This window comes from Dinoponera quadriceps, unplaced genomic scaffold (assembly GCF_001313825.1).
Source record: "Dinoponera quadriceps isolate SergipeBrazil2010 unplaced genomic scaffold, ASM131382v1 scaffold37, whole genome shotgun sequence".
NCBI classification, from domain to species: Eukaryota; Metazoa; Arthropoda; class Insecta; order Hymenoptera; family Formicidae; genus Dinoponera; species Dinoponera quadriceps.
Genome location: NW_014554446.1, coordinates 1,475,186 through 1,485,886, shown reverse-complemented (window position 1 = coordinate 1,485,886; position 10,701 = coordinate 1,475,186).

Sequence of the window (10,701 nt, the reverse complement as noted above, 5' to 3'; positions counted from 1 at the left end):
ATATATATATATATACGAAAATATATGAAAAAAAAAAAATATATATATATATATACGAAATGAATTCACATATATATATATATATATATATATATTCAGGAAGTACGCTTCCTATTCGGAAGAGTCTCCTTTTTAGGTAAACAAGCGCCACACGGAGGCGATCCACGTAACATCTCCATTATGACGCGTACGAACCGAGCAAACAGAATTCGCCGACTGCTCGTTGACTACATACATGTTGTTTGCCAAAAAGTAATAAACAGTTGACCAACAGTTTGGCAGTTTCAATGGATTGTTACTCGGACTGTAACAACGGCGGCGCCAAGATTTTTAATCGAGCAAAGGTCGACCTGAGATCGCTAAATATTGAGAGTGGTTCGCTCGAGAGAGTCAACAGACGCGACTGTGTACACCCTTTAGATCCGACCGTTTCCCCGCACCGTGATCATACGCGACCAACGATATGACATTGCACCAGTCGAAATTTTGATTCTGTGTTAAAGCTACATTGTATGTTAATGCTGCAACACAGTAGGAGCTAAGCTAACAAAGTAAGTTTAATTTCATTTCTAATAATATAATTTACTCTTACTTTAACTTTAATAATGTTAAACATTTCTATTTTCGCCGTTTTAACGTTAAAACAGGTTCGAGGTGACATTAAAATTGTATTTGTAGAATTAAAAGTTCGAGGGAGAAGTTAATAAGTGTTGGTATCGTCAAAATAGATTTTCATTAGTCTAAGTAAGCGCAAACTATCCTTAAGAGCGTGAAAGTAACATTAAAATCTCGACCCGGATACTCGGATCTCTCAACATGATGGAGAGTCGACAATACTCAAAAGAAGGAAATGTTTCGCAAAAAAGATACGCGGAACTTGAAACAGTGAATCTTAAACACGACTCTCCATCCCCCGTGCAAATTTATTCCATACACGGACAGCGAGAGGGACAAGAGGGGAGATTCGTCCGATTCTTCAGGAATGTTCCGCGTAACAATAAAAGTCTCATCATAATTGGACGAAGGACGCGCGTTCCTCCTCATTTTTCATCCTCGTATCCTGACGGGAATCCCATTTGTGCGGGATCTCGCGAATCGCGTGAGACACGGTGACCGGCCAAGTCAGTCGCGCTTTGCGTATCCATCACGGGGATATCCCGGTGTCATAATAAGCCCGGTGAAACTAATTTCAGCGGTAACAACGGCGTATAACAATACAGCCGTAATCGCCCGTGCGACTATTTTTCCGTCGTCGTCATCGCTCAGTTAGACGATCCAGCGTCGTTTGTCAGCGACGTCGTCGGGCCCTGTCGAGTGCAACACGTCGACGCCGTTTGTGGCACTCGAAACGACGTAAGTGGTTCGGGAACGACGCGGGAATACGCGAAAGTGCATTTCGCGCGTCGTTCCCTCCAACGACACCCCTCCCACCGTCGCGAAAGCGGTTGGCGGAAGATGGAGCGAAAAGATTGATTTCCTTTTCCATATCTTCGACGGTGAGGCGATTTCGAGTGTGTACCCGAAGAAATGCACCGCCGGCGAATTTGCCATTCTTCGACGATGTAATCCACTCGTTGTATTAGGCCGGCCGCGAAGAATTAACGAATCCTTTCTCCCGACCGATACGACCGCTTACATGTCCGTTATGTGCACTGATATACAAAGAAATAAATATCTGCCGAGGAAAAATAAAACAAGACACTGAGAGTCTTAATTCTAGCGAATATTGTATATTGCGGTATATTAAATATAATATATTTAATTTTGCGAGAGGATATAAATGTTTAGTAATATAATAATAATAATAATAATGATGATGATGATGATGATGAGAGAGATATATATAAATGTTTAGTAAATATTTGCCGTTGCAACTGGAAAGCTCTCGCTAGTTTAACAGATTTACAGCCGTGATGTATGAGCAACTAGTTTTCCATGCCATAATATTAAGTTTCAGGTCTGCGTAAGATAAATGATCATATTTAGTAGTAAAGTTGAATATTGTTATACGATAAATATGTTGATACCGCAAATAGGATTCTCTTCGTTTTGATTTTAACGGAACAATCGATTGATTGTCGTGAAAGAGACGGAGTGGGAGTTAATACCTGGAATTCCGGCGGGAAATCCAGGTGTTAGAAATTTACGAGTCGGTTTCGTGAGGGAAACCTGTGTGTATTACTTGGCGCAGCTCGCGCCCTTTCACTGTCTGCAAACACCGTCTTCGCCTATGATGTTGCGCCATAAAGTTTGACCGTTACTAGATGTTGGATACAGCAGATAACGGTATTATATCGCGTGATGTTTCGCACGGTTTCTCCTCGAAACGACCTCGAAGTTAGGACGAGGACCCGGCCAAAGCTCTATACATCTCGCGCGGAAGGATGGCGATCAGGAAAGGATACGGCCGTTTTACGGTCTTCGGCAAGCCATGGAAATGCACTCGCACGTAGTAACTATTGCGCAATGGCCGAACAATATCGCCTTTGTTCCCAGTTTCTGAGAAACGACCGGTTCAGACGAATCGACGAGCGTTTTCTCATCGACGCGGGTCGTGCGATTGTTGTTGTTAATTATTATCATCTCATTAATGTACGTCGACAGTTCTCGAGTCATAAAGGAAATAATATCAAATTATTATTATTAATATTATTTAGAAACAGGAAAGTAAGTGACTGGAAGTAAATAGGAAAGTAAATGAGTGTTGATGACAAAAAGGAGACAGCTTGTTCGATATAAAATCTTAAACGACGGATAATAGCTACAAAATAACAGCTATAAAATAATGCAGAATAGATGTAAAAGTTTCTCGAGAAGAAGCGATGCGGAGTTGCGAATTGCCAATTTGCAAATTGGTCGATCGGACCTTTTTTTCAAAATACACACGCCAATTACATCGCGCGAGTCGAGCGAGTTACATGCATCGATTTGCTGAAGTCCAACTTCTGGGAATTGGAACGCGAACACATACCAGTTTGGCGTGATGTGCACATGTTTGGCCGAAGAGGCGCTGACAAGTGTCCGAGACATACACTCGCCGCCCCCTTTGAAACGATTTGCACGCGTGGACGGTAATTACACGGTCCGAGACTTTGTACGGGGGACAGAAACTGCTGGCCGGCCGTCCGGAGGAAGTTCATCAGCGGCGAATGACTGTATAATGCACCCCTAGTTAAGTCTAACGAGAAATCTAGCGGCGGTTTAATTTCCGCCGGTATCCCGAAATAATGCGCCGCGCGGAATCGAGAGCCCGCCTCGTTCGCGATTCACGCGAAACCAATCTCGCAAAATGGGGGCTGGGTCGGCCGTCATTAGGAAACAGACGACGGCCGGATCGAGATAGCGAGGGTGAATTTAAGGCACACCGGGGAAAGAAGGCTACCGCCGCAGCGCCGCGTTTAAGGATTAATGCTGATTTTATACAGGATGTTCGATAATAGGCGAAACGCAGCGATTTGCCAAAGACGAATCGACCGCTTTCGACGGGATCGTACTCGATTTTCCACGCCGTCGTGTCGCATTCGTGTGTTCTCAGACTTTCATCGAGACATCGAGGTAACGCGCGTGAATTAACCCGCGCGAACGAGAAGTGAAAATTTCATTTCTCTGTCGCAACGAGAGAGAGAGAGAGAGAGGGAAAGACGAACGAGTCTATCCGGGAAACGTATTCGGACGGAAATGCATACAGATATTTATTGACTCAATGAACGAAAAAAAAAAGAGAAAAAGATATGAGAGAGTCGGTGGAGGTTACAGTGTAGCGGGCGAGCGCATCATAATTTCCCTGTTTATCGCTCTCGTAAAATTCCCGTTCAAAGGAGAGACAGATAGCGAAAGAGAGAGAGAGAGAGTCGAGACGTAACTTTTTACAGTGAGTCTAAAGCGGCCGCTTTTTACGGTAAGATGATGCGCTGACCATCGTGCTCGTATATCTCTCGACGTTACGAATCGTGCTCGTTTGAATTGCCTCATGGCGGAGAATTTTCACCGCACGTCCGTCTGTGCATGATACTTCCAAAAAGAAAAGAAAAACAAGAAGATATTTCAATCGCCACGCTCTATCTTATTCGACGTTTCCTGACTGGCAAAAAAAAAAAAAGAAAAAATAAGGGAGACAAAGCGTTCATGTGATTTCAGAAGAAGCGATCGTGCGTGGCAGCGCCGACGGTAGCAAGACTTCCGCGTCAGGAATCGAGCCCGGGCTCGAGGACACACCGTCCGTGTCTCTTTAACGCGCAGCGTCACCCTACCGGAAACCACGTGCGAGAGTTGGCGCGACAACCGCAGGGACACCCAAGAGACCGAGAGCCAGGAATGTGTGCGCCCGGGGCAAAGCCGAACGTCGAGCGGCCAATTAACCCCGCGCCCGCTCTGGATCCCTAGTTCACCAGCTCTGGATTCTCTAGTCCACCAGCAGCTATCGATATGTACCCATGACTATCTCTTCCCACCGTGCGCGCGCGTGTAGTAGACCTGCGAATTCTGGCCGAGCAATTGACGTAACAGGATCATGGCTTTCCGATGGATTCGGCGACCCGTTATCGCGTTACCGCTCGCCCCGGTGGCCGGCTGGGTATTCCCTTATTTGCGCCTCCCCGGCCAATTGCGGAAAGTTACTTTTACATCGATGGCGGGGCTGTGTACTCATGTAAGTAAGTTTGTTCCAACGGTGGCGAGAGGATAGAGAGAGAGAGCGAAGTACGACAATTTATCGTGGACGTTAGGGGAGAAAATACATGGCACGGATATAACATAAAGAAAGGTTGTTTCTATCATATTTTTACGGTCAATTAAACAGTAATTTAGCTATCTGAAAAGTTCTAGCATCGAAATTCTTGAAGAAATAAACTTGCCAACGGTCTGTCCCAATATTATATTATATTGTACGGAAATAAATTATTCAGTTGCAGTAATCGAATATTTAGGAATAGTCGGGAAACATTCACCAAACTTTGGTACTTGTTATTAAATTCTTTTTTCAGTGCAAACTTCACATGACATATTATTTTTTTATTAAAATATCAGGTGTCCGCTACAACGAACGAATATTACTTTTTTTTAAGTCGCATTTGCAAAACCATTTGAGAATTTTTTTTTTAAGAACGCTCTTTTTTCTCATAATAATAAGTGCAGTTAAAATCCAAATCATTTTACTTGATCTGATATCATAAACTTCTTATTCAGACTCTATATTTTCAACTTCCACTTTACAAGCTTAAAAATATTAATTAGAATAAAAGTGACAAAGCGACAAAATCCATCAGGCCCATAGATCGAAGTATGATGAATTAAAGACTCGAAAATAAGTGTGGCTAGCTAAAGTTAACACGAAAACGAATTTCTCTCTCTCTCTCTCTCTCTCACTCTCGCGGTCGCTTTCAGATAAATGTGACGTAAACGTAATTGTTTCCGAGGATAATTCACGGGGGAAATGCGCTCATACAGTCGTACGGCGTGCAAACACACGTACGGTGCAACAGAGGAAAGAGCAGCCGCTGCTCGTCAAATAACTGTAAGCACACGCGCTTATAAGAGCGCTTCGTCTCCTTACATTATAATCCGCTGCGAGAGACACGGTTTACGCGAATACACGAGGACACGTATTTTTTTACATACAGACACATATATATGTGTGTATATGTATTATATATATGTATATATATCTGATATTGCGTATCATATTCGGACAAGAGAGCGGAAACGAGAAATACTTCCGGATTTTCTCTCCGTGAATTCTCTCTCTCTCTCTCCCTCTCTCTTGGTAAACGTCGTGTAAGGAAATATTTCCTATTTCATCGTGACACTTTTTATTAACGCCAACGTTCGTGGGAATAAATTGCCATTCTGCCGCTTACAGGATGTAAAACGCGGCGTTATTTGCGCCACTAACATCGATTTATATTTTACAACAAAGTTCATTCGCAGCGACAAATTACGAAAAAAAATAATGAAAATAAACAGGGGGGGGAGAGGGGGGGAGAGAGAGAGGCAGAGAGAGAAAGAGGAATGAAAAGAAAAAGAAAGAGAGGAGGAGGAAACGGCCACGTCTCCGGCGTATAAATTACGCAAACTTAGATATTAGTTCTCTCGCAAATGTTTATGAAAAGAGGAAAAATACACGCGCACGCGCACACACATCGCCTGTATTAATAATAAACGAACAGAGGGAGGAGAGGGCGCAGGAATATTCGAGAACGTCGGGGCGCGCGGCAGAATCTGGAAGACATATCGCGTGCAAAACGCGTACGTGAACGCTCTCCAAAATTTCCAGCAATATTCTAACCTTTTCGACGTGGCGCTGACACGTATAAGCAATTAATGTGAAGAAATATGCATTCACGAGCGGAAGAATCTTCATAACTCGTCACCTACGGCGTCGCCCGGAAGCTACGAGTAATATTCGACATTCCAAGGTGAGAGGCCAAAGGTAATTGTGGAATGCTGACGTAAAAGCGCAAAGTAGACGGCGACGTAGGGGTGGGCGGGAAAAGATAAAGCGGCATTCCTAGCGAGTACACCGTATATATATATATGTATATATATACTGCAATACGCCCGTTTAATTATCGCCGAGAGACGAGTGTATTCGGATTCGGTTAATAAAGCGGAAATTACCGGCTCGTGAACTAATTACTATAGCGCGACGGAGCGTCGCGGTATTTCGTGCGCGCACATTTTCGAAAAATTTCACCAAAGTTGACCGGCTAATGATGATACGCGAACGTGCCCGACATTGCATCGGGGCAACTTTAGCGTGCTCACCGGGCATTGTTGCAAACGTGATACCGTTATCGTGAAACAATGTCGGCGGTAAAGAGAGAGTCGGAGAAAGAGAGAGAAAGAGAGAGAAAGGGGGGAGGGGAGAGAGTTGAGGGAAAGAGTCGCGGCAGCATCGCTCGTCGAAAATTTAAGACACTCGCGACGTGTAGCAATAACGTTATTTGAAAGACCGCGGGTCGTATTCTCTGCCCCGTCCTCCCCTCTCGCACATCGGAGAGAATTGCCGACTTATCTCCGCGGATGTCCCGGATGTCTCTCTCGCACGACTGCTCTCGCAGGCGTGTGTCTGTGTGCGTAAAATAATGCATAAGAAGGAAGCGCGTGTTTTCGACTCTACAGGTAGATAGAAAGAGCGACCGGGGGGAGGGGTAAGGGAGGGAGCGGCGGCGGCAGCAGCGGTAGAGGATGACGACGACGGCTCTCTGCTTTGAATACACGAACGAGAACGCGACGGAGACAGACTGCCGCGAATGAGGGAGGTTTATTATGTCCCCGGGGTAACTCCGCTCCCCTCTCGCCGCTGCGCAAGCAGGGAGGGCGGAAAAACACGGTACAATACGGAGATACAATGAAGCAGATACAAGATAAATATGGGAGACGGATCAGAAGGGAAAGGAAGACGTGCCGGAGGTGCGGCGACGACAGTGGCGACGGGGGAGACGGCAGAGAAAATAAGTCTCGTTGCGTCTCGACGTGAAATCGATTAAAGGCGAGCAAATATTGAACGAGGCGGAATGAGCAAAATACGCGCGAAAGAGACGGTGGGAACACAGCAATATCGTCTATACAAGTGTTCCGTCTTCCATCGCCCCCGCCCCTTCCTCTCTTTCTTTCTGCGTGCGGATATTTGCTTTGTAAATCAGATGATTTATTCTTACGGAACGGCGAGTGAATGGAAATTCTACGGTTTCCTAATCAATGCGTTTTCTGCGACACAATAACGGCGACTCGTTATATCGTGCCAATCGATAATAATAACGATTCGAACGCTGCCGCGATTTGCTTCAGCGCGGCGAGGCCGCACGGATTTATTCTCCACCACGCATCGCGGGCGCAATTATTCTCACGGACGAATAATTTAATTCCCTTTTTCGCGATAAGCGTGGCAGAATAATTCTCTTCCTCGCAAGACTTGTCGGTCTAATCCGCGATTTATTGTACCGACGCAAACGAAGCGAGTTTGCGAAATTCTGGTGCCTCTTTGACACTCTCAAGGATAGTTTGCGTCTATTTAGATCGTTTATAGACTAGTAGAAACCTACTTTGATGATATCGACTCGGAAAACGGATAAATATAGATCGCATTGAGAGATGAAGAAATGCAAGAAGGTGGAAAACATCGTGACAACGGGATGATGACCATTGGGAGATGGAAAAAATGCACCAACAAACAACCCACGTTTACAAGGTACACAAACACGTGCGCACGCCCGGACTCAGCTAGTTGGAGGAGGCAGCTACCGCAGCTAAAATTACGGCGGATACATACGGCTGTGGAAACGGATATACAAATGTATGACGAGTAAACGTGTATCGCGAATCAGCCCGAAGCTGCATCCAGCTGGCAACGCGTCGTACAACGCGAGCGAGAGCGCCCGAGTTTCTCAGTGTATATTATTCCCGAGGGCACCCTATCCCATTATACAGTCTCTAAGTTAATAGACTTGGACTTGGAGAGCCTGCTGCCGCTTCGTTTCCACCGTAGCTACTGCCAACCTTCTCTCTCTCTCTCTCTCTCTCTCCCTCCCTTTCCTCTCGCTACATGTCTCTTTCTCTTGAGGGTAGAATAGGTGCTGTGAATGAATGTAACAAGCGAAATTAGCGCGTTGCGTGCGTACCTGTATACGCTGCTTTCGCGTCTCGCATAGAAACTGTGTGACAAGTAACCATTTATTATGTAACCAGTAAAAATAGAAAATTGTATTATTTTATTAGTTTTTTTTTAAGACCGGCGACGATGCATTTGATCTTTCTGGTTAGACTATGGGGCGCGCGCGAGATAGATTGAATTTGTAAATGTTACGCGTAGAATTTCATTACACGCGGAACACACGTCGCGAGGAAGAAAATCGATAGTTTTACGTGACCATTTTTAATTTTAAAGGCAAAATTTGACATTAAATATAGCACGAGCAATTTGCACGGTACGTCCTAGCGGATTATTTGACGGCGATTTTTGTAAACAATAAACAACTATTTATTGCGAGTTGGTAATAAATGTGCAACATATGGTGCTCACTAATATACATTTGCGTTTTCGCATATTTTCTCTCCTTTTGCACAATTTTGCGAATAAATTGAATTAACTTCGAGATATATTAAAGTCAGGAAAACAACTATGATTGTTATTTTGTTTTTCATTTCGCGCATTGCGCTCTACATCCAGCAAAAGTCGAAAGTTTTGTCCCAATTTTACTGACCCGCGAGACGAGATTTGTCAGTTGGACAATTGCACTTCCGTCGGCCTTAGAGACGAAAATATATCGATGATTACTAATGCGTTCCATAGTTTAAAGCTTCATAAGTTTCTCGAAGCACCTGTTTATACATGATATTAAGAACGACATTGTAAGCTAAGAATGCTTTTAATTAAAATACTTCGCTACCTTATATCGCGACAGAATCAGCGCGCACTGCTAGATTCCAATTGTGTGTAACTTTTAACGACGTGTCGTTATCGTTATGGAGTTGCGCAGCTTCTCTCTGTCATATGTTACCTGCGCAACGACGACGTAACGACACCATCGTTAACAGTTACAAAATCCGAAATCTGAGTTAGGTAACGCGCAAGGTAGAGAGCAGCATTATGCAACGCGGCCTCACTCCCGTGACAACTGACCACGCAGTCGTTCCACCCGCACTTGCGCAATGTGACTTTAAATCGCGCGACTAGCACGTGCGCGCTCGTTCTGACACCAAGCGTGCCGAAACTTTAAAGGGCCATGACTGGCGAGCGGATCGACGTGGAGACACGCGGCAAAAACCGATCTTCTGGCGCGCGTCTGCGCTGCCCTTTTTATCGCCGATTCGGAGGACAAACGCGGCCAAACGTCGCGATAGATTCAACTCGGGAAACTCCCCTACACGACATGCTCTTTCTCTCATTCGCCACGGCACCTCCTACATTCTTTTCTTCGTGCGTTCTGTCGTGTATATATATATATATATAGTCAGTGAAAGAACGGTTGCAACACTTTTTTTTCAATGAATTTCGCAACGTATTTGTGTCCGATAGGACGACTTGTCTCTTAACAATCAGAAGAAGTCGGAAGATAAATTTTCCTATCGGACACCGAATGCGTTCCAGAAGTTGATCGAGATAAAAGCGTTACACGAGATAAAAGTATTAATCTCGCTACTAGATCGAAATTAAGGAATGATTTCTCGCACGATCCAACGACTTTGAATCTATATTTGCTACCGTTACTTTGCCATTCGACGTTGAATTTCTTTTTATACACCGCCCTTATAAGCGCCACTTTCAACGAGCACGACGCCACATCGAGTCAAATCATGAAACATTAATGAAACATTCATATTGACGCGCGCAGTAATTATACCGCGGTGATCTTACATTTAAATTATAATCATTACATATTGCATTTAATTAATACGCAGCAGTTGACGCAGCGCTTTAACGCTTCAACAGAAGCGCCGGTGAATTATTCAACGTGCGATTAAATAACAACCGCAAATCTTCCGGCGAAATAATATTTCTGCAAGTCAAATTATTCGTGCGCCGATTTTTTACGGGTGCATTTTCAGATCACACGGAGACGTTATTGCACTCGGTTGTTATTTGTTCCATAAATGCAACGTGAGCGGCGCGTCTGCTTCGCCCTGTACACACAACAACCGAGATATAAATCCTCCTCCCCCCGAATGTTACCGTTCGCGTTTCAATTATTACACGTTCCCGCG